This window comes from Glossina fuscipes, unplaced genomic scaffold (genome assembly GCF_014805625.2).
Source record: "Glossina fuscipes isolate IAEA_lab_2018 unplaced genomic scaffold, Yale_Gfus_2 42, whole genome shotgun sequence".
NCBI classification, from domain to species: Eukaryota; Metazoa; Arthropoda; class Insecta; order Diptera; family Glossinidae; genus Glossina; species Glossina fuscipes.
The window spans coordinates 3,319,093-3,344,368 of record NW_023998426.1 but is presented as its reverse complement, the minus strand read 5'-3'; the positions used below and the strand labels follow the sequence as shown (position 1 = coordinate 3,344,368).

Genomic DNA, 25,276 nt, shown 5'->3' with positions numbered 1-25,276 from the left:
CAGATATTTTGATGAAGTTTGAGGTTTGGTTTCATGGCGAGCTATACACAAAGTGGATTGGATCGAGGCTTTTGCAAAATAGTATAGCGTGTACTAGCTGACCTTTTTAAATTATTATACTTTATCAGGTCATATTTCGTGGCAGAAAAGTATTTAGTTAGGAAATTAGTTTTGAATTCGGTTTCTGTTGTGACTCTTTGTTTCTTTTGAAGCGTGGAATAGTGTACTCAAATGAATTATTAAAAAAGTCTTTCAAAAAGAAACCTGGATGAGATGAGAAATTTGTTAGTTGGTCGTTAGCTACTGGCTAACTATTATAGCCACTCACCATGAAAAGAAAAAAAAAACGCTGTCGCGCCATTTCAAAAGAAAAGAGAAACCCCGACACACACGACAGAATTATTAAATCACTGTCGTATCCTCACGACGTTGCCTTTTCTATTTGAATGTTATTTCCAAAGAAGGAGAAGGTGACAAATTGCGTTTATAAACGATTGCGTTTGTTAACGATTTATGTTCAACACAAAAAATTCCAATTAAAATGTCAACTATCATTGTCTATCAGATGATATACCTTTGCTACTTGAAAAAATGTATTATTTGCTGCGTTCCTGTATAGGAATTTTATTTGGCGTTTACTACGACGTTATGATTTTCCTGTCCGCTACAGTAAGCATAAACTGTACAAAATAATTGTAAAGCATTTTCAAGAGATTCCGTGAGCAGTACTGCAATATGCTAAACAGTGTTTTGGCAACTTTTAGTCTACGCTCTATAGTTCAGTTTTACTTAGCACTATAATTGTTACCTCAACAAAATGCAAAAATATTTTTTTTTATTTATATTCAAATAGCTAAAGTTGTGTATAAAGTATCGCGGAATGGTGCATTGATCGAAGCGCAAAACATAATACATGGCAACCGAACTATCATCATCGACGAATAACCCGAATATTCATAATACATCGATGGACTAGCTGGATGTGACCCGACGATGCTATTTAGTCCTTCATTTAAGGAAACAAATTTTTCCGTTCGTCTATACATGGCAGCACTCATTCAAGAAACGTTAGCAACACTAAGTAGCTATGGTCGCGTAATTACAACAGCCTCGGAACTTTGCTGTAAAGAGACGAATTTTTCTTTTTCCACCGTTCTGTTCAGTTCAGAATTAGGTACGTAGCCTACTTATAGCTAGCAAAAAATCCAATCATTTTGATTAAAAGCGTACGCCCTTACAGTTGACCTTAATATCACCCTAAACGAATTAGCTAAAGAGTTTCAAAGACAAAAACTTAAAAAAAAAAGCATATGAATAATTAACTGTGGGGTGCTGCCTGAACTCGACGCTCGTTAAACCTGATTTGCTTGATTGATTTGAGAATGCAGGTCATCTGCTGTGCAAAGAATGCTATTGAAATGTTCGAGAATTTTATAACCAAACAGATCAATGGAAGACTTTGGAAATTTCAAAGGCAGACTTTAAGCACTTCCTGCCCCTTTCCAATTTCTCTTTACTATCGGTGAGATCGCTTTGAAACTAAAGTAGAAATATTTTACCAAAAACAACTTTTTACCGCCTTAAAGTTGATTTACTAATCAAAAGCCTCGCTGAATGGAGACCTCAAGGAACACACTTTATCTTTCGCATAAAAATAATCGCGTCAGAGGTAATCATATGCAATGAAGATTAGTAATCATCCAGTGTTGTTAGATTGCTATTTAGTTTTCAAATTCTTACTTCCGAGATCGATTAGACCAGATTTAAAGAGAATGGCGGTTAACCCGATTTACGTATATAATATAAAGCACTATAAAGCTGTATATATGTAGGTAAATCAACTCCGTTTTTCAAAGCAGATCGTGATCATATATATATATAAGGGTAGGTTGATTCGAGATAAAAAATTAGAACACTCCTCATATCGTTTTTGAATTCGTATCGGGCTCGTCATGTCTTCTATGAAATCGCATTAAGGATGCGGTGTCGGCGTTAAGGCATTTGTTGTAAATGTTCCCTCCAACTCTAATCAAAGGTGAGGTGCATCAGGTGAGGTTTGTCTTTATTACAAATAAATTATTAGCATAACAGCAGTATAACCGATTGGCGATAAATAACACTGATCTGGGGGCTTCGAATAAAATATTTTCCTACATGTTTTCGATTTGCAGGGAACTTGAAGCGTTTCTGTTAATGTGTGCGTTTATGAGGTTGCTCAAGTTTTTAATCTTAAAATAAAATTCAATTTTTTTTTACTTATATTATCTTTTCGCCACGTGAAAAATTGCACGATTAGTAAAAAAAAAAAACAAAAAACGGATTATATCCAAAATACGTTGCAGGCATTTGACTTTAAGAGCTTTCACGCTCCACCTGTATAGGAAAAGAAAACCATTGAATTTTCAATTTGAAAAGCAACGTGAAATAATCCTATCAGCATATTGTGGCTAATGCGATGCTATTAGATGCGAAAGTAAAAAGAAATGCAAAACTTATTCAACTGCAGACACTTTGGCTTAACATAATAAGTTATAGCGATATCAGGCTAGAATAGACAGCCCAGCTTAACATTTTAAGCAAAACGTTGTTCCTAGCATGTCGAGCCGCTAAAATATTCAACAAATTTCTAAAGAAGAAGAATATTTTTACGAAATTACATTTACAGTTACATAATACAGAGTATATATTACTGAAAGGCTACGTAGCCTTTGAATGCATAATTTTTTCCTTGCAAGCAAATCAATAATTAATTGATAGCTAAATGGGTTTAGCATTATATTCAGGAAAAATCAAAAATTTTTTTTTTTTTTTTGTTAGCTTGATAGATGCTTTCAGCTTTCGAGAATATTCAAAAGAAAAAAAAATTCATTGCATGAACAACAATTTTTCCTCGAAATTTCAAGCTTTCAACCAAGTAAAGCGGAGACTAATGCCTCTTATCTGTTGATTCCTAACTTGTTTACTATTCAAGCAGAAGTTTGCAAAATGCGTTTATGTTCATTTTTCAAAACATTTTCGAAGAAAGGTGCATTAATGCAGCATCACTGAGAAGATCGATTTAAAAGGTATTCATAAAATTTTAGCTGGAAATTGTTGATCATTGCAGCCTTCGCATTTACTTAATGTTGTCTACTTCATGTTAGTTATAAACGTGAATATTTAAATACGTATCGAATAGATTCAGACCAGAGACAGCTAAATGACAAAATGTCTTAACATTTTGTGCAAAATGCAAATTAGTAAAATTTCTCAGACTTTCGCTTAATAATTTCCAGATATCTTTATATATGATATGCCAGGTAGAGAATTGAATGCACAGTTAGTGTATCAAATTTCATCAAAATATCGAAAATTCTGCTTTAAATACAAGGCTACATTTACTAGTGGATGGACGGACAGACAACCTTAAATCGATTCTGAATCACTTTCTCTTGCGCTAATATCTCATATCATGTAATCGATAAGCTTAAGCGATTCAGAAAGTGATTCCGAATGAGATTAAGAGCGGCTCGAAATGGGTCAGGGCATGGCCAAGAAATGAATAGCTTGCGATGCTAGTTATGAACTCGAATATAAAATTGTAGATTTTTTGCCATCTTCCCCAGTCTTGCATTAAACAAGTCACGCTTTCGCGTAAAAACTCCGAAGACAGAATATGAGGAAGAATGTTTGAATAGGAAAAGACATCAATGGCGAAAACACAACACACGCAACATAACTTTTATTTCTTTCATTCGAATTTTTTATTACATCTATTAGCAGCATTCCTAGTGAAATGCAGTAGAGCTGTAAGTTTTGCATAAGTTAATTTTAACATTATTTCATAGTTTATAAGTGATTGCTTTTCTTTTTTTTTTTGGACAAAAATTGAAAAAATCAAACACGCGTCAGTAATTAAAAAAATCAATATTTATAGAATCCTTCCGCTCGTCTCACTAGCTAAAGGGGTATGTAGGTTAAGTGGTTTGTCTTTTTTTCTTTTTTCTTAAATTCAATTTTGCACCAGCTGCATGCCGCACAGCCACTTATAATAGAGACCGTTGGCTAGGATGACTTTGGTCTTGCTTTGTTTTATTATTTCAAAAATTTGCTTTTCTTAATCACCTCCAGGAATTTACATTTTGTTTCCATTCAAAAGAAATTATAAAAAAACTTTGGATGCCTTGCTTAAGCTCACCAAAATCCACAGATTTATTCCGAATCCATGCACAAACACATCTATGAATTACGCTACAACTGTTGGGGTCTTATTTGGTTTTCTTTCACTCAGTCACTTCAAAAAAGCAAAGAATGAGAAAGAGATAAGAAGTGACTCTAGCTTCGGAGATATATGCCCCAACAGTGACCGACTAAGCTCACTATAGACACGATAGTGATTCACAATGAATTAAAGAAGGTCATGCTTTAAATTAAGGTCATGCGAATGCATGTAATGCCTAGAAGGACCTAAGACTTAACGTCCTTTTTTTCAAGTGCGTACCGTATTGAAAATGAATGGGGGCCCATTCCCCATAAAAAGCTTTATTTTGAAAAAGACATTATATGGAAAAAAATTGAACCTTTGAAACCGCTTTGTAGTTGTAATACAGAATTTTAAACGTTTCTACGAAAGCTTCACTTTTGGAAGGGGAAAAACATCAAATTTTTTATATCATAGTCCTTGATGTCATTCGATCCATGAGATGGGTAATTTTATATAAAACTCAATTGTGGCAAATTTTGATCACATAGATCTATTTTTTATGCTTTACATCACCTACATCACATCATATAAGGAGTTCAACTTTTAATTGGGTATAATTTTATGATGAAGCGTAGTCTACAGTAACGACTTTACACAAAAATAATTTCCGGGAGCCGATCGAAACGAGGCTCTCATGCTTTCACATAGAAATAAATTCTAGTTTTTCAAATTTAATCACAAAAATAAATAAAGAACTATTCTAGGTAAAGCTATGTAGGGAATCGCCAAGTCGACCTTGATCGACTGCAACGTTTTTAAATATCTTTATAAAGTATAGTTTTTAGCAACAAAGATGCTTAGTTTACTCATTCTAAATACGTAAATAAATAAATAAATAAATAAAACCAAATTCTAATAAAGAAACTAAGTTGGAATCGATTACTTCCTGCTAGTACGTGAAGTCACAAAAGCACTTAAATTCATTTTCAGACTTGGTAAATAAAGTACCACTTGTGTCTGCAATAAAATTATTACTTTTTTCTCTTGACTTTTTTTTTTTTTTGTGTTTATTCCCTTACAGAAAAACGGGCGCGCAACAATTTTCACACCGTTTCGATCATTTGAAATGAGCTTATAAATGCAAAAATGTGTTTGAGTTTAAGCTTAAGTTCGAGAATGTTCTACTAGATTCAATCGATTAAAAACCACGCCCTTGGATTGCAAAACCTTTCCACGAAAAACGCTCTCAACCAGTTAACGGTTGTCGCTATCGAAATGGCTCGACTATAATTTTTAGTCTTGGGTTGATATCGAGCAAGCAGCAGTCCTCGATAAAATTATGAATTTTTCTCGAAATTCAATGAATGTATGACATGACCTAGCTTGATAACGACAGCAGTTCTGTTGGTGATGGAATTCCAAGTCCAATACTCTATCAAAAAAAGTTTCAAATGCTTTTCCCGGCACTTTATACCTATTTTTAATAAGGTAATAATTTTCCTCTAGGCCAAAGCTTCCAAATTGCCTCAAGTCATTCTTGTTAAAAGAACTAAATTCCTACGTACATATATCTTGTGTATCGAGGACGACAAGGGTGTCCAGGATTCGTTTTACTTTTACTTAGTTGGTTAGTTCAAACCTACACTTTTCCTTAAGAGCAGCAGGTCACATTTTCTTCGTATTGTTGATTTAGATTTTATTGTTATTGTTGTTGTTTTGCTTCTTTTTCTTTTTGAAAAGTTTGTAGATCTTTCTTAGTTAGGTTACTTTTAATGGTTACTTACGCACGTACATACATTTTATGCTCGCATTGTGAAACGCACTTATTTATTTTACCTAACAATACAACAAGAAATATGCTTTCAATTTTTCCATTAGATCCGATTATAAACTTTAATCAAAATGTAACAGCAGCAGCAATAATATGATAATAAATAAATAGCAAGAAAGAAAATATGGTATAAACTTTTCAAGCTCTAACGGTACTAATGGAAGAAAAATGTGTTTATTGTTGTTATTATTATTATTATTGTCATCAAAGGGGATTTAAAGAAGAAACCAGAATTTAATTACATATAAAATGTTGAAAAGAAAGTAAGTCAAGCGCGCAAAAGTTTAGAAAGTTTAAATAGGTTTTTAGGCACAAATTTAATAAACATTCACAAGAACACCAAGGCAAAGCTAACAAAAGTTATTTTAGTAAAAATGATGGAGAAAGCCACAAAAGCACACAAGTCTTTAATAAAAATGAAGCCTTTATTCAAATCCTTTATAACTTTTTTACTCACATATATATATATTTACATATATTTATATATTGTTTTCCTTTCCTGTGCTTTTAATTCATGTGAGCGCGTTTTTTTCTTTTCTCTTGTTTTTTACAACTTTACACGAAAACCTTTGAAATGAATTTCAATTCAATTCAATTCACTCGCACAAACATACACAACCGCATTTATATATATATATATAATATATGTATGAATATATATTTTATAAAAAAAAAAAAAAACTTTTCGTACTTTCGTTTCACCGACCAATTGTTGTAAACGCTTTGACCATAACCGTAAAACTGTATGCAAAATTTTTACGTAAAACTGTTGGTTACAATTAACAGTTGTCTGGGAAAATCTATGTCGTTCCGGGTGAATACATTTTCATTTTGCCTGAAACTTTCTCCCACTAACACACAGGAAATCGAGATATGAGAAAAAGCTTTCATATATTCTCCCAGATACATGTATATAAAAAAAAAAAAAAACAAAAACAAAAACAGAGAATGAACCGAATGAAATGGCACACAGAGAAAGAGATTTTTAAAGAGTTAGTTATTGCTTAGGATCTATACTGAACGTAAAGGATTTATCGCTTATCCTTGGCTATGATATTTTGATTAGAACCTCAATAGTTTTATTAAAAAAAAAAAACATGTTTTTCGTTGTCAACTTCATTTTCATTTCGTCATTGAGTGCTGTGAGAAAGCAATGATTTTAGTTCGATAAATGTTTTATGGAATATAGCTGACTACGAACTAATAACAACTAAATATAGTCCTACTCAACCGGCATTGCAACAATTTGATCAGAAAACCGCTTGGCTGTGTTTGCTACTGGTCAGACAATTCTCGCAGAAAAACAAGTGTGAACAAGGCAGAGAAGGAAAAAGTGCTCATCATAAGGTCTTTAAATCATTTATGATCGAAAACGTTTGCAAACTTCTCGTGCTTTCTCATCTTAATAAAACAGCTAATGGAACACGATAGTGTCCCTCGCCGATAGCTACCTACATAATCATTTTTGTATCAACCACACATCGCTGTGAGGTGCCACTTTTTTCTCTTTGACCAATCACACAAGGAATTTTCCCCTGTGCTTGTAACATGATGATTGATCCGAGAGAAATGGCAAAACCAACAGCGAGTGGTCGTAGCTTAGCGTGGGTGGTTATGCCCTTATCGACAGAGCATGAATTATGGCTACGACCAAGTGCGGTCAGTCAATCCGTAATGGAATTTGAACCCGCAAAAATCGACTTAGAAGCTAATTGACAAGAGAAGCAAAGACGGTTCAACCACAATTTTCGGGGATCTTCCTCAATCTTGATAGCTAATCCATACTTTTGTTTAGAGAGATTAGAACTATAAGCTACAACATCTAATAATCAAATGTTTTCTATTATCAACTGAATACTAAATCAATGCAAACGAAAAATCCTTGACTATAAGATGTGATATTAGGCAGCTGTACTTTCTGTAAGAGCGATATCGACTTTTGGCGGGATATTTATATAAATATAATTTTTATAGATTTTACAAGAATGAAAATTTTGATTTCGCAAACTATTCGAAGAGTGGCTGCATTAAATCATACGCAAGTTATGGCGGAAGACTAGGAAATATGCTTTGAAAAAAACTTCAACTCTTGAAAATATATTCACTTTAAAAATTAACAAGTGAAAACACTATAATATGGCACGGCCGACCATTGAATACCTTACACTACCCTACGGTGCTATATGGGAAGTGGTTGAAAAAATGGTCCAATTCGAATCATTTTGAATAGCGTTCGTCCTTAGGTCAAAGCACATCAGTGTGCTAAGTTTCATCAAAATATTTCAAAAGTTGCGCCACAAGTGGACGAAAAGAAAACAAGACAGACGGACGGACAGAAAGGTAGACAAGCTTAGACAAGCTTGATTCGGAATCATCATTTGTATATTTTGTTACAATAAAACATGGATCTATGTCAAGTCCTCACTTAATACGTCCTCCTATCACAGGTGGTATAGGGTATAAAAATAAATAAGAAAATAATTTAATTAACTATTCTGGATTAAAGCAAATACAAATAAGGCAAACATATTTTGTGCATCTATTGGCCCCATTTGAGTTTACCTAAGTTTAATATGTATATGTAAAAATCAAAATATCTAGTTACAGGTATTTCGTTTTTAATTTACATTTAGGACACCACAAGATGTAGTTCCTTTTCAATTCCATATCGCTGTTGAGTACGTTAGATTCTTCGCTCGAATGTATAGAGCGAAATGTAAAATGCTATCACATATTTTTCAAATGTTGCTCGGATGACACTTGTGGATTCTTTAAAAGCATCTCCTAAAGCTATTTGCTGATTTTTGTATTTTTACTGCTTATTAGAAATAAAAGCGATAATGAAAGCAAAAGAGAGAAAAAAATTAAAGAAGAAGGATTAAGAGAGCATGAATGAATCATTTAATAAATGTAAACAGAAATTTTACTTATAAGGAACACTATGAAAATTGAAATAATTTTGATAATTCATGTAAGCCCCATCTTACATATATGTTACTGTAATTTGTATTGTATATGGTAACATATCTTAAGGATTTAATTGAAACAGTAACCAGATGATAATTTTCCCATAATTTTTTTCGCATCCCTTCACATGTATGAAGGGATATATGAAGGGAAGCTTTTTTCCGTTGCTGTTTAATGACCGTTGTAGTAATTATGGAAAAAGTTGAGAAACAAATTAAAACCTGTAACAAGTATTATCTTCTCTTGGAGGCATGAGCTTAAACTATAAAATTTAAAAGTGTTATGAAAGTGTAAAAAGAAAGCATATAATAGAAACAAGCAGGAAAATTAAATTCAAAACAGAAAATAAAGTTCGGCTGTAAAGGAATCTTCTATGCCCACTACGCTTTACCTTAAAAAGAAAAAAAAAAAAAAAAAAAAAAATTGAGACTCTAGGAAAAGTGAAATATCGATAGTCTAAAAACTTGAATGGACATGGCACAAGTTCTCTAAGATCGCCCATAGAATATACAAAGAAAGTTTGGTGGGGCTTTTGAGCTGCGTTAGTTTGTAGAGTAATAGCAACGAAACTCAATTATTTGGCTTTGAATTCGAAGATTGCTTCCCGTGTACATTGCACTATCGGCGCTTCCCTCAACCGATTTGACTCATTTTCAATACAAACCTGCCTACAAGTGTTTCCTATGAGTCTGACAAATTGAAACTGGGTTTTTGCGACCGTGACAACGTTTACCAGAAACATTCCATAGGCAGAGAAATCGATTCGGAATTCAATTGTGATGAAGAATGTATGTGCTTTGTATATATGCTTTGTCTTTGAGTGCTGCGAGCGCTTTAACAATGTAAATGTGTTCCCCATCTTTCGATGGTGGATGTAAAAATTCCAAGATATACTATTATGAACATTGTTTGAACATAATTGCAGTTAAAAATAAACTCCGTATATGCCTCTGAATGCCTAAGAAGGCAAAGCAAAAAAGAGCTAATCTACCGCTCATTGTGACAGCCAGGTTGCTTTAACGGCGCTTCAGGACTTCTAATAACATTTAGGCTCATGCTGAAGAGTCTCCAAACCTTGAAAGAGCTGGGCAAGCGTCATAACATATACCTAATATGGCCATCTGCATATTGAAGACAGCGGAAGCGCTATCTCTTTAGCTAACGGGGGAGCCTGGGGGACAATAAGCTCCAGGGCTTTTCTGTGAGGTACCACGAAGCCATGTTAACATCGCGTTGACCGCTTACATTTGATCTCCACAAAGAAAATCCTGCCCAGGAAAGATTGTAACGTCCCACCATATTCTCTGCGAATACAAGGCCATCTGCAGAATAAGACACAAGTTGTTTGGCGAAGACTTTCTGAAATCTGATGCTGTATGGCGTTCTGACCGAAAGAAAATGGCGCGCTTCGTGAGATTCCAAAAGGGCTGAACGCATCGGCGAGTAAAATAAATCTGTGTCGATTTAATTATTAATTTTGCTAAAAGTTGTAATGTGTAGAAGAGTTCGCATTCTTGGCATTCTTGGCCAAGAGGAAAGTTGCTGCTACTCAGGAACCAAAGAAATGATTAAAAATATAAATAAATAAAATGTAAACTATCGCATAATTCTCAAGGTGAAGTTTATGGTATTATTTATGTGTCTCTGGCTGTTGTTATTATCTCTTCGAGTATTGTTATTTGGAACATAAATGCATTTTACAACTTCACATATTACAAGGTATCATTTCGTATTTTATATCCATGAATTTTATTGCGTTTTTCTTTTCTTTCTTTTTAACTAAAGTATTACAACCAAATTGCAACAAAAGCTTTTCCAGGCGACGTAATTAGTGGTTAACATACATTTGATATGAAACGTTGAAATAAGCGGAAGAAAGCTATTTTCCTACATTTTCTATATTTTATCCGTAATTTCAATTTTGTTATTTAACACGAAAGCAACTAACTCATGGACGAAACGCACACGGTGATAAAAATAATGATTGTCCACACACATGGATATAAAGTCCCATAAACGCACGTCATTATTTCACACTTGAAACAAAAACATAAACATTTACGCGCACACACACACACACACACGTACACACGCACGTACATCTGGGTATTTATATATGCAATACTTTAGTACTTAACGCTGACAATCCATTAACGAAGCCAAGCGAAAGTACGCAAAAAAAAAAAAAATGATTTACAAAAACATTTCAAAAAAATGTAATAAATAAACTTAAAGAACTGGAATATTGTATTGTAGACTGCGTGTACTGTTTGAAATTTTCAAAAGAAGAAATTTATGAGACGTTAAATAAACAATACACTCTGCGAGGGATACATATTTAAAATGATTTAAATACATATATATATATATATATTATGATCTCTAAAAAGTATTGATTTCTTCAGGTATTTAAAATTCAAGATCTTTTTAATATTCTAATGCTTTCCTGCTTTCCAAAACCTAGCACACATGCACATAACGTGTTCAAAAAGTTCCAACGGGAACGGCTGAATCGAAACACTTTTTATAGATTCCATTTGAAAAAGTACTCTTATGCCAATGACAACGGGAACTATTAAAGACTTTCTCACTAGCGTACCGGTCTACACATTTCCGCATTTACTTGTCGGAACATTTAACCATTGCCCGTAGTTAGATCAGCCCAACTGTGGTGACTAAAGTAGTTATCAAAAACCTTTACGGTTCAACACACTTCTACGATCGCTCGTTCTTTGAAATATCTGCTTGCAGCGCGTCTTTGGAATAACTCTCACTCTTAGGTCGGGTGTGCAAAAGCATTTCTTTTTCCGTCTTCCTTCTTACATCTAAGCCTTCCATCACTATCGCCGACGGGCGAGGGGCTAAGTAATCGATTATAAAGCAATTAAGATCCCTTTTTTCTTTAGGCCTTTTTTTTCTACGACACCAATCAACTCAACCGGCAACATATAAAGAAAATTGCGACCATTCGAAAGAAGACGGTGTGCCTTCATCCATGAAGCGAATAGTAATGAAAATCTTGCGAAAACGTCCATGAAATATATTAATATCTTTAGCTATTTCTTTTAAGCAGCTCAAGATCTTTTGCGAAGATGAGAATCGGTTGATAGCATATGTAAGTACAACAATTTATTTGGTATTTTTATACATTACAGCACTAGCAGTGCGCGGGCATATTAAATTTCTGCCATATCCAGGAGGACTTGACATAGAACGACCTTTTACTATAACGGTCGATTCAGAAGCACTTTCTAATCATTTTCTAATCGATTCAGAATCACTTCCTGTTCGTTTATCTCTCTGGTCGTCTTTTTGTGCTCAACCTACAGGCCGTAATTGCTAAGAAATTTTGACGAAATTTGATAAACCGACATGCGTCGCTTCAAGTGCGAACGCTATTGAAAATGGCTCAGAACGAAGCACTTTTTCGACCACTTGTCATGTCTTGCATTGTCTTCTGTTGATATGTCATTATATAAATAAATATAGGATTGTGTACGGAAATAAATAGTGGGTCCTAATCCATTATAGAGTTTTTACTTATTATGCTTAGTATAACTTAGTATAGATAGTATATACAGTTTATATAGAAAGTCATAACTTGTCATAAGCAAATTAATCACAAAACGGACCAGGAAATGGACATTAGATTAGAGTTTTGTTGTTCTCGAAAATTAAAAAATATTTTATTAAATTTCTTCATGATTTCATGATTCAATTTTTAATAAATTATTCCTGATACTTTTTTGGCATCAACACACGAAGACAGGTATTTGCTTATATCTATTTGCCGAAAATGTATATAACAATAATTATTGCAAATAGTATCAGATCAGAATATTTAAATATTTACGACTGCACGGCATTTAATAAACACAAGCAAAGGAAATTTTTTCTTCTTTACAAATTAATAGCTTCAGCGTTATAATAAATTAATATTCATTAATGTAAACAAATTGTTTTTTTTTTTTTTTTTTTCTTTTTTAAATAATTTAAAATTCTTTCTAGTTTATTTATTACAATTTTGCGAATGTATCGAAAGATTATTTAAAACTGGTTTATTTATTTATTTATATTAAACTTTTTTTTCCACAAACATTTATTGCAGGACTTGTCAATCAATCAGCTTGCTCATATAATAAAGTCTACGAGGCCTATGCCCTGAGAATTAAGTAAATATTGATCAATCTCAGAATTTCGAATTACTCTGAGAATATCTTTTCAGTGCTCGCGAGCTGTCTTAGAAAGCAATTGACGCCAATTGTTTTAAGTACAAATCGTCGGCAGTTGCAATGAAAACACGCGTGGAGCTTAAAAAAACACGAGTTATCACTTTCGTAACTTTAATGCATGTATTAATAAAAAATATTTGAGTACAATAAGATCTTTTAGGTCACGGTACGAACTGCCCACAGAATTACAATTAAAACTTGTTCCTTCGTATACAAACTTTTAGTGCTCACATATAAACGCCTTTGTTTATTTGGGAGGTGAGAGCGCTTTCTTCTTGTTTTCAGTTTACCTAATATTAATATTTATTTAATTTAATATTATTCGTTTGATAAATATTAAACACTTTAATATTTCGTTTCATTAGGTTGACCGCTTCATTATCAGATTTACATCTGATTGTTTCGTTTAGAAAATTCAAACTGAAATTATTTCTCTTTCTCGATGAACAACGCGCCCGAATCAAATGTTTATAAACATTTGATAACGTTGCAGACAGGCGCGTAAGGAAACTTTTGTTTCACTTACCTTTTTTGTCTCTTATAAAATTTCTCTTTATTCAATTTCTCTTTATGACAAGCTAAAGCCAGAACTTTACAAGTAAAAAAAAAAAAAAAAAATCCCGGATTAATTAAAAAACAAACAAATTTTTAATATAAATTCATTCATTCTTCATCTAACTTAATAACTTTCTCTTATCTAAACTACAAACGTAACAAAAAAAAAATCACTTTGACTAAAGAAAGTTTAGCAAAAAATAAAAAAAAAATCACATATAAAGAAGGATAGGACAGAACAGTAGTTTTCTAACGCGACAAGTTGAAAGTAAATGCTTCTTCATTTCAATCATTTTGTAAATTTGACTATACATCCTTTAAGTGGATTGCTTCACAAATTTGAAATGCAATGCTCTTCTTAACAAAATGCTCCGTTTTACAAATTACATGCTTTTACCGCCAATAATATGAATTATGCGTCAGCTGCCGTACTTCCAAACGATCTTTGCTTTCGTATAAAATGTTAAGAGCTTAGGTAACTTTGCACTGATTTTGAAGTGAAATTAAAATCGCATCGCATTGCATTATCATTACAAAAAAATCGCATGAGTTATTTTTTTTTTAAATTCTCTCTGCCACTAGCTACAATCTTTTTTCTTTAGAAAATGAACTCAGTGCGGTGAGTATAACTGTTCTTTCTTCGCTTATCTACGTAATCCCTTTCGTTCAATTATGTTCGAGTGTTTTATACATCATTTTATATATGTATATAAATATACATTTTTAATGCATGACTTGAACATTTTCAGCTTTCGACTTAAACTTAGGACCGAATAACTCGTGATCAACCATTGTTCACACGAAACCCTTCTCCACTGCAGTCCTCCAAAGTCTCATTCGATTATTTGCTACTATCACCAAGATCTGTACTAATGGCGACTCCATGCAAGCTTACGCTAAATACTTCTACGCTCACCATTGTACCCTCCTACCATCATAAGAATATAAGCGATATTCAAAGGAATAATAGGCCATCGTATAAAAGTAGTGTTAACCACTAGGAGCAATATCTCATAGCCGAGTGCGAAGCGTTTCTTAGTGATAGCTTCGTTTGATTGAAATAACTCATAACATATGTTACACATTGCCAATCCACCCAAACGATGATACTATCAATATTTAACTTTGCTGTCGTTGTTAATAGTTGGCTTGACCTACATAATTGGGGTCGTAAGGCTGCCATTATTCCTCATAACTCACAACTGAGTATTATTAACTTTCGAATAAAAGACAAAAAGGAAAGCCTTTCGCATTTAGGCTTTGTTTGCATGGAAAATTTTGACCTAAAAGTTGCGTTCTTCGCATTTCGTTAGTATATTAAAGATCCGCACTACGTTTGTGTACAAGGTACCGGATATATGTATAGAACCGGAATTATTATAAAATAAAATGTACGCTTATTTTACGAAAAGCGTAAAAAATATTTGATGTGTAGTATTGTTCATCGCTGACTATACATATTACTCTTTTGAGGCGAAATCCTCATCGAGTCCCCTTCGGACATTTTCGTGAGAAAATAACAGCGCACTTTCCTGTTGATCGCTCTCGCGCATTAACCTTGCTGATGGATAGATGCATGTTATGCCAACAAACGAAACCGTTTTTTTTTGCATAACCGAGTAATCAGAGGATGTCTCCTCTAAGTTTAACATGGCGGCGATGGCACCCAACCAGTGACTGTTATGCCTTTACCAAATCACCACTCACTATACTTATGAGGAAGTATGCTCTACCGCATAGATATTTGAATCCGTGAACATTGACTTGATAGTCACGACTCTTGTGTGCTCGTCTGCTCAGCGACTTCATCTGTTGCTTGTTTTAATATCAAATCGAATAATGTCGTCTGCTAGGTGCGTGCTATTAACTGTTTTACCAAAATTTCGGAACGATTCAGCCTCGCAGGTCATGGGGATGGTACGACTGAATCTACCCATTCATTTTTACATCTAGAATTCCTAATATAGATCCGTTTTTCATTTCCAATTGTTATAGTTTGGGCAAAGGAAAAATGCTGTCGGCGAATGCTTTAGATTTTCCCCAACAAGCGGCATTTTCGTTGCGACAAAAGTGTTTTTGCATTGGTATTACGATTGTTTATTATTGCCAGATGTTCAAACTGCAAAAAGCATACGCACAACATCACACTTGTTTGTACTCCATATGTGATATTAAGTCCATCTACAAACAAATTCCTGCTTCATGTTTACATTCTTAATACCAGAGGTCAAAAGTTGAAATATATAATAGAAAATTTTCATCGTCTTTTTAAACTCCTCCCATTCCCCCTTTAAAAATGTACTTAAGTAGCACTTTTTCCAAACCTACGTTTTACAAGCATTAAATGTCTATTGATGACCGAGTCTGCTTTTTATATGCCGGAATAGAAGACAGTCCTAGCTTAGATGACGCAAAGCTTATCAATATCATATGCTAGGGATTCGAAAATTCAAAACTTTTGTTTTCTTTAATCCTCTGAAGGGTTCGATCAAAAAAAAATTTGCTTCCTTTCGATTAAAATTAAAAGTTGAGATCATTAGAAACTATATGAGCCAGTGTTACAGAAATGAAGTTCTTATGGCGCATTTTGTTGGGTTATTTTTTCTTCTGGCTTCTCCAAGCCCTTCTTTACAAAAACGATATTGATGTTAACTAATTTTATGCTAACGTTTTTTCTAAATCCAATATAAGAAACGATAAATCAAATTTCAAAAATTTACGTTCATTTAAACCCCGCATATTCATTACGTACTATGAAGAAACTTTCCTTGGTTGATTGAAATTTAATTTATAAAAACATTTTAACACAAATATACATACATTTATGTAAATAGCATATAGACGTAGAGACTGTAAGTATATGTAAGTAAGACATGCAAGTATATATAAGACCGTAAGGTGCACATTTTTCTTCCCTTTCAATCTCTAACTTTTACTTGATATACTCTTTAATAGATTTACTAACATTTGTTTCTTTAATGGCCAACGTAACGATACCACAACCATTGATGCTTATAACGTCAACTACATTGTTGTTGCGCTGGTCTTAACTAAAACAAATTTCCCCATAAGGAAGAGATAGAAATATTAAAAAAAGGAAAAATAAAAATAAATAAAACAAAAACAAAAAATATCTTTCATAAATATTCATTAATGACAACAACATCAACGCACATAGCACTTAGGAATAGGAAAGACTTAAAATCTTAGAATAATGGAAATTTTTTAATAGAAATGTGACAATGGCGCTTAAAACATTTTCTAGTATACGATTTTGTTTAGCGGCAACATCAGAATGTCATCATCATTATTATCATTATCATTATCATTATAGCAATGATTTAACTAATATTAGATGCCATTAGCACACAGGTGCTTAGTTGGATTGTATGGTATTAAGCCGTCTTTATTTCTTAAACAAGTAGAGAAAGAGAAACTAAAATTTAGTTTTAATTTCCTTGCGATGTGAAAGATAAGAAACGTAATTTTATGTGCCGGAAACAAGAGAGAAATGAATTAACAAAACAGTCGGAAAAAACAGTTTTTATTAGAAATTCAAAATGATTGTCGCGAACATGTAAGAACTTTGCTTAATTATCTGAAAAGTATTTTACACAAATGTTAATAACAAATGTACGCGTAATCAGCTGCATTGTTTTGACATTGACAACTCTTTGCTCTTGCAATGTTATTTTTCCATCACAATACAAATGCACTGTGAAGTGAAATCGTGCCAATGTGTATGCAATGTTGCACCATTGTAACGGAAAAGTGTGCTGAAAAAGGCAGTTTGGCGTCTGCACGCAAATTTTTTCGTTTAATTTGCGACTAGAAAAATTGTTTGCCTATCTTGAAAAGACAATTTTATGGAGTGTGCTGAGCAAACACCTTCAAATAGTTGAGAATGGTAACTACATTGAATCGGATATTTAGAATCTTAAAATAGGAGGATGAGAACTCTTGAATTTTGCAGATTATTTACGAATAGAAAATGTAAATCACGCTTCATTGGACAAAAGGATTGAAAGGATTCAAAAATGTCTTGCCTATCTTTGGGAGTGAAGTTTTGCAGCAAGCAATAGTAGTAGAGAGCGCGACGCAAAATTATGATAATGAAAATTTTTGCAACACAAGACGATCGGCGTTTTGCCAAGTGGATCTTATGTGAAAGGTCCTAAGTCAGTTCACCAACCGAGATCTTACATTCCAATGTACTTGTGAACGCCTTGATTTTTGCGCATCTTCAACATTTATGAACCGCTTATCTGCTAAATATGACTACATTGACCTTGATAAGAGTTAATCAGAAGGAACCATAGAGTAGAGAATAGAGAATGAACGACATTTGGGAGAAGACACCAGCTCAAGTTGAAGATCACTTCCTTGGTGGCTGCCTTTCCTTACGGGCGGATGTTGTCGCCAAGAAAAATCCCTGTTCGACTTCTTTTAGCTGTAAAAGTTCCTTTTTCCTCAAGCGCATCAGCTTATTTGCCTAATTGGACTAGATATCGTTGAGGGAGTAATAACAGTTTCACCAAGCTGTGGACCTTCGTAGTTGATGATTCCTTTCCCACCACCGTGATACTTTCTGGGCATGAATATTCGATTGAAACGATTGTTCCAGATCAAGTAATGCTCGTAATCCTCGTTTATGGCTATTGTGCAGGATGCATTTTTTATCGCTCGTAATAATTTGATGGAGAAAATCCTCGCTTTTGCAGTCGCCGAACAAACCTAAGCACGTCTACGATTTTTTTTCTCTTCTACCAGCTCATGAGAAACCCATTTTCCTTCGTCCTGTATCTTTTCTTCCATATGAAATGGAACTGGATTTGCTCTTTGACGTTTTCCTAACTGTACGGCAAGTTTTTGAGTTTGTGCCGGATTTTCGTTTGGTAAACTTCGAATTTTTCCATTCAACGCCTTTCGCGGTATTCCAAAACATTCATCGCCTGTAGCGTTTTGCGCGAAATCACGTAAACAATTTTTTAACTGTTTGTTAAATTACATCATCCCAAGCTAACCTAATTCTTGTAGTAGCTTTAGTTGCTTTTTTTTTTTTCTACTCTAAAACTGAATAACATGGTGCGCCATCAAGGCTGTTTGTTGACATCCATCCCTTCAAACTTGAATACATAATCTATGACAGCTTGTAAACAAACAAAATTTATATCAGACAAACATCAATGTCAACAGTATATACACCGAAAAAGGCGAGAGAAATGAATGCGTTTCGGTTAATTTCAGCATAGAGAACTAATTTCTACATACAATATGTAATATTTAACTAATATTATCTAAGAGCTAAGAGATAAAAGTTTAAACCTATTAGCAAAAGCTTGCCTTGCTTGAATAATCAATCTCAAATAAATGTCAAGAACGTCTAAAGAGACTCGTGTGCTTAATACATTTTGTGTACAGGAAGATATGTTCACCTTAAAGTTATTATTTAATTTGTTAAAATTGGCTGAGGGTAGACGATGTTAAACCGACCTTCAATTGCTTTCTTCGACACCTTGAATACATGTTCGGTACGAGCTGCCGATTCTTCTACATTCTAGTTTGGGAAAGCAGGTGCTTATCATGGCTCCTGCGCGGCAAAGGGCGCATAAAGGTAGTGTGCTTTATAGGCGTTAAAGTTTATTTTTTTTACCCAACTCTATTCCGGGAATTTGCGAACGTCTCGGCTAAGATTGTCGCCGACCTTTCAGCATTCAGTTTGTAACTGGTGGCTGCATGGTCTCTTATTTGAAAAAAGACCAGTGATATAATGTGCTGTTATCTCAAAATGCACACAAAGGGTTTTCCGTCGCGCACCATAAGTCGTTGGTACCTAGTAAGGAGAGAAAGAAAGAAGGTAGAAAACATATTTTAAATGTCAGGGCTTGCTGAAGAGGCGTATTTCTTGAATAAGCCGCGGATCCAGTATTTCTACCGACATTAGCTTTGCGCTCAACATAGGGTTCAGAGCGAAGACCTTCGTGCAAAAGTCGAGATATCGGACAATTAGATACATTAAGGAATTACGAAATGACCCTAAGGCGGTTCAAAAACGCTTCGTCAACGAGCTCTGTTGCACTTGTTAGACAATTTGTTCATTCCTAGCAACATCTCAATGTTAGATATAATTTTTTATTCTTTACAACAGCGCCAACTGACGCTTCCAATTCAGGATAAACTTTATGTATGAAAAAGGGGCCCAATGGAGATTTGTACGAGGATGTCTTCTCACTTTTCCTTTAGCTTTCAGTATTGATTGCTCTCAAAGAAAAAAAAATTTCACCAGAAATTACACTCGTGTATATGAATATCCTAATGTGCTACGCGCACCCTGTCTGAACATTATTCAAATTAGTCAAATTATTCAAATATTCGAGGACTTCGTTTAATGAATGTACTTGATAGCGGTCAAATATAATCAAATTACATAATTGAAGCAATAAAAAGGAGAAATTTTTGTGATGCTTGCAGGAGAATGGGTAAAGACGTAAAGATGTGAAAAAAAAAACGAATAAGATGAATGGTTTTAAAAGTCATATCCTCTTAAGTTTTAAGTGCCACTTAGTATGAAAATCGAAATTCATTAAAAACCTACTTAAAAACATATACAGATATACACAAAGACGTCTCAGCACGCGCCGAAGTGAGGGTTGTATATGGGTCTCTATCTACGTTAGGTTATCTTAACGTTAACCTACGTGTGTATGTTTGTCTCTACATTAGTAACGATAGCAATGCATTCGCTTAAAACCACAAAATTTCAGTTTCAATATATTTTCTTACCTTTCGTACCTTTCGTATGTAAACGTAGACAACTGAATTGGAAATTTTTTCAATTTCCTCTTGTACCGCTTATAAGAGTTTCTTTAAAATAATTTTTCTTCTACTTATGGTTATTTATTCAAGAGAAATGTAACTTTTATAAATAAATCGTAGGATGACAGTGGTGGGAGGTTCATACTTTAAGTTTGATGAAAAAAGCTCTCAGAAAGATGGAAATGCGATGATAAGAAGAAATCGTCAGAATGTATGGTACAAAGTAATCAAATAATTAGACAAGAGATAGAAATTCTTATCCTCATAGCTGCTGTAGTTTCGTAGCAAAAAAACAATTTTTTTTTCTTCTCAAAAACCGAGTGCGTCGCCACATATATAAGCAGCGTTATTCTTTGACCGACTTGGTCCCCTTTCAATACATAACTGGCGGGCAAGAACTTTCATTGTTACATCCATTCAGATTTTGGTGTTGATCAAGCATTTATAGGATAATCCATTTCGTGATCCAGCCTTGGCAGTCCTGCTGCAGTAACACATGTTAAACGGGATCGTCATCCAGGACATCATATGTTCAATGTAATGTTTCCCATTTTACAATACCGATCGCTCAACGAAAACGCTGAACGTTTAGTAGGTACGTTCCGTGTATGACAAGCAGATTATGCTCGGCATAGTTGCCCGTTCGACTGCACTATAGGCGAAACTGTGAAGAAATGTGAACAAACCGGATCTGCATCAGATTTATTAAAGCCACACATCATTAAAACGCACACTAAACCGACTGTTACTGAAAATGTCGAATAAAATCCAAATCCGTCCATTAAACGGCGCGCACAACCTTTGTGACTGTATTAACGCACATTATGGCATAGTTTTCGTTTGGATTTACATTTGCATCCTTACAAAAGTCAGCTAACGCAAGAACGAAAGTCGGCTGACCATGCAAAGTGTTGAGGATACTCCCAACTTACAACAGATGAGTATGAACCTCAGAAGGAATCCGAAAACTTTTCATGTCTTCGTTGATGCTAAGACAAAGCCTAACTGGCCTACTTTGTATATGCATTTTAACAGAGACGATTCAATGGGCGCTATAAGGGGCAACCAATAGGTTTGCAAAATTGTTATAGGAAACTTATTCTAAAGACATCTTCTCACAGTCTAGGGACAACTATCCTGTTCGAACGTATAACATTTTCTCTTATGTAATTCTGTTCGAATTAGAAATTCGATACGGCTTAGTTCCCCCAAAGTATTTCTATTCTCCTGATCCAGATGGCATATCTGTCTGCCTGCTCAAACATTGCTCGATCTCTGACAGATATATTCAAGTTGCCGTTAGCATCTGGCGTTTTTCCACACCCGTGGAACTGTAAAGTCATTGTTACCATTTTGAAGAACGGCTGCAGAAATCACATAGCTATAGCAATCAGCTACAGTCCAACTTGATCTTCTCTCGAAGCTCTTTATGTTTCCTCATATCAACACCGTTTTATCTCCAGTAGATGCAGAGTAATAGAAATCTGTTAGGGCCGCCGACATCTTAGAACTTGAAAGAGTTTTCAATTGACTCCAGTAAGGCTCATCGCATTGAAAGTCCTATCTGAAGTAGTTGCAATTTACGTCAGTTCGCTGTTTGAAGATCGAATGAAACAGTCCTAATAGATCTGTTCCTATATACATTGAGTGTAAAATGGTGTTTCATTTATAAATGCGACCTGTATTCTAAAACTAAAACACTTTTTGAATCTGAATATTTTTTTCTTCAATATTCTTTTTAATAATATTGTATCGTGTTTTCCTTTGTTTTGCTTTGTTTAAAACAATTTACATACATAAGTTTTCGGGTAAAGACTCCTCGCTACTTGTACGGAAATCTTGCACTAACACTATTATATCTTTTACGCTAAATACTAGAGCTATGAAGTTATAGCTGTAGCCGTCATTGTGATGGCCGTTTAATGTCTCACTTGAGATTGTTGTGATAAATGATACTCTGCGGCAAGTACCATCTGTTAAAAATATTTTACATCTATCACTTTGATATTCTTCTCGTGGATAGTTTACGAATGCTCTTGCAGGATAACAAAACTCATTCACAAGTCATTCGAAAACCTGCTATAAAAAGAATTTATTAACTAAAGCATAATAACAACGTAGTAAATGCTTTCATGACCATCAACTGCTGCATTGCATAATTGATCAATCAAATAACTAACGGACACTAAACATAATCTCATTATATATCATAATTGGATATCTTCTGTTGATTTCCAAACAATTTTTTGTCAATTTTGTTGTTGCTTTTTTTTTTTTTTTTTAGTTTTTTCCGCCACTAACCTTGATAAACTATGACCTTTAGGCCGTAGCCATAACCGTATCAATGTGTCCACATACCCGTATGTCTATATTATTAAAATAAATTGCTTCTCTTGCTGCCAACTATTTTTTATGTTTATATAAATGCAAAAAAAAGAAAAAAAATTAATGAAAATATGATATGGAACACAGTAGCGGTAGCATTTAAGCCGATACCACTAGCAATCGCCTTCATGAAACTTGAATGCTAGACAAAGGGAAAATATATTTAAAAAAAAAAAAGAGAAAAAAAAAAAACGAAAGCGAGATAAACAAATGAAAAATGAAAAGACTGAAAAATTCAAGTAAATATAGCCTGCGGACAGAGCTTTACGCCAGTAAATCTCTATACACATTTCCGTTTGTATATATGTTTGCGATATAGATATACACATATAATTATTATATATAGCTGAGAGAATGTTTGGTTATAACACACTAACAGCAGAGAAAAAATCATATGTTTCCTTTCCGAATACTCGTTTGTGCGAGTGTTTACTAGTCTACGTTTACGCAGTGATGTACGATACATATGCTAGGTACAATGATAGACATATATGACATACCTATGCACAATGATATGTGCATTGTGGGTTTATAAACGAACATCTCGCACATACCACGGATGTCCAATCTTAGGCAACTAATCGAACATGAGGATGAGAGAGGTCTTTGGTTTGTAATTAGAATTTTGAGCGCTTCATGATTAGCATGGGCACACGATGCATAACTCAATAATATTGAATGGAAAACCGTTATTTTAGGTGGAGAAAGGTCAAAATCATCGAATTTAAACGTTGGGTGTACTGGCATTTCCACTTTTCTTTTCTTTTTTTGTCATTTTTACGTATAGAAGTCGTTGGCAAAAATTTTTGCAAACACCTAATAAATAGAACCTTGGCTTAAACTACATGTGAGAAATGGTTTTTTTAATGCTTCTAGTTTACTATGGCAGCGCTAAAGCCGATTACAAACGATTACAATATATGCCCCGATATCGTCGATTGTAGGAATTAAGTATGCATAGCTAACGCCGCCTTGTCAAGGGAGTTCAAAAATTGTCATCTTCCTTGAATCAATATGGCATCCACGCACATCAGTATTCAAGTGTAAGTTCGCATATCCGCCGACGACGTGTCACCGGCAAATTGTGGCCTTGAACATTGTTTTTAGCTTTTAACCTACAAGGGCTGTAGGAGAGGCCACATTTACCGAGGGCTAAAAAGTGAAAAATATATGTCACAATTTTGTGGGCTGTAAACGCAAACTAGACATAACTCACTTTCTCAAATGGAGTAAAAACAACCAACTTCATCGATTTATTGTAGAGCCCACGCACATTGGTATTCGACTTTTGTCTTTTTGGTTCAAAACATATAACACAGTGATCTCATAACAGTCAGCCGTTAAGGACGGAAAACTGTCCCCTGTTTGTTCTTTGTCTTTCTTCGTCTCACGTATAGCTATTGCATAAGATTATAAGCCGTCGTGAGTCTTTGATAAGACTTTGAATTGTTGGCTGCTTCGGACCTTTATGATGTGACCATTAATTGACGTCGACCTACGAAAATTAAGATATTGATGAGAAATTTGCGTCATTTTCTGTCGATATTGAAGTATTGTGTGTGCCCTCTAGGAGAAATCGAAAGGAAGAATAAGCCAATCTTTATAGTATAGCTTCGAAAGAAGTAATTGTATATGGGTAGTATAATGAGGTATATATGTATATGTGGTATATGTAGTGTAATTGTAATGAGTGCATTTTTATGTACGATGGAAGGACCTTGTGTAAGGTTAGACACCCTTGGCCTACAGTGCGGCATAATAATAAAAGAATAATTTTATGATATTTTCGTTATAGTGAAGGACAATGTTACGTAAATATTAATCATAAAAGCATATACAAATGTGTTTATATCGTGATATCTTTATGCATACACTCAGTTATGGTTGTTATAAAAATTGAAGCACTGACGTGTGCTACATTGTTATAGATAATTGATATCCATATATACGCTGCGCGAGTCTATATACAATCTTTTATTTATTATATGCGAAGTTATTTAAAAATTAATTTTTTTTTTTTTTTCTTTGTAACTATTTTTCATAAAATATTATATTTTTTCGCTACAAACTGTAATATTCTAAAGTTTATTAAAGCGAAAGCACTTAAAAAAAATATTTATTACAAAGTATTTTATTATGTCATATTTGTTTTTCTGCATTGTTTCATTTAAAAAAAAAAAAAAAAAAAAATTTTTTAATTATATATATCTCAACATGACCGTAAGCACTTTATATTACAAGTGCTATCCATTAAAATATCGGAGATGAACTTGTTTCATTGAATAGCGCAAACAGAATGGCGTATGG

The 25,276-nt window shown here is 34.0% G+C and overlaps 1 protein-coding gene across 1 annotated transcript in view; it reads right to left on the bottom strand.

Annotated features, from left to right (window-relative positions):
• Positions 1 to 12,774, bottom strand: part of LOC119637032 (NACHT domain- and WD repeat-containing protein 1) — a 97,503-nt gene extending 84,729 nt beyond the window's left edge. Inside the window, exon 1 of the mRNA XM_038032804.1 lies at positions 12,743 to 12,774. The gene's annotated coding sequence lies outside the window, so the exon portion shown is untranslated. The remainder of the gene's footprint in view (positions 1 to 12,742) is intronic.
• Positions 12,775 to 25,276: the final 12,502 nt, after the last annotated feature.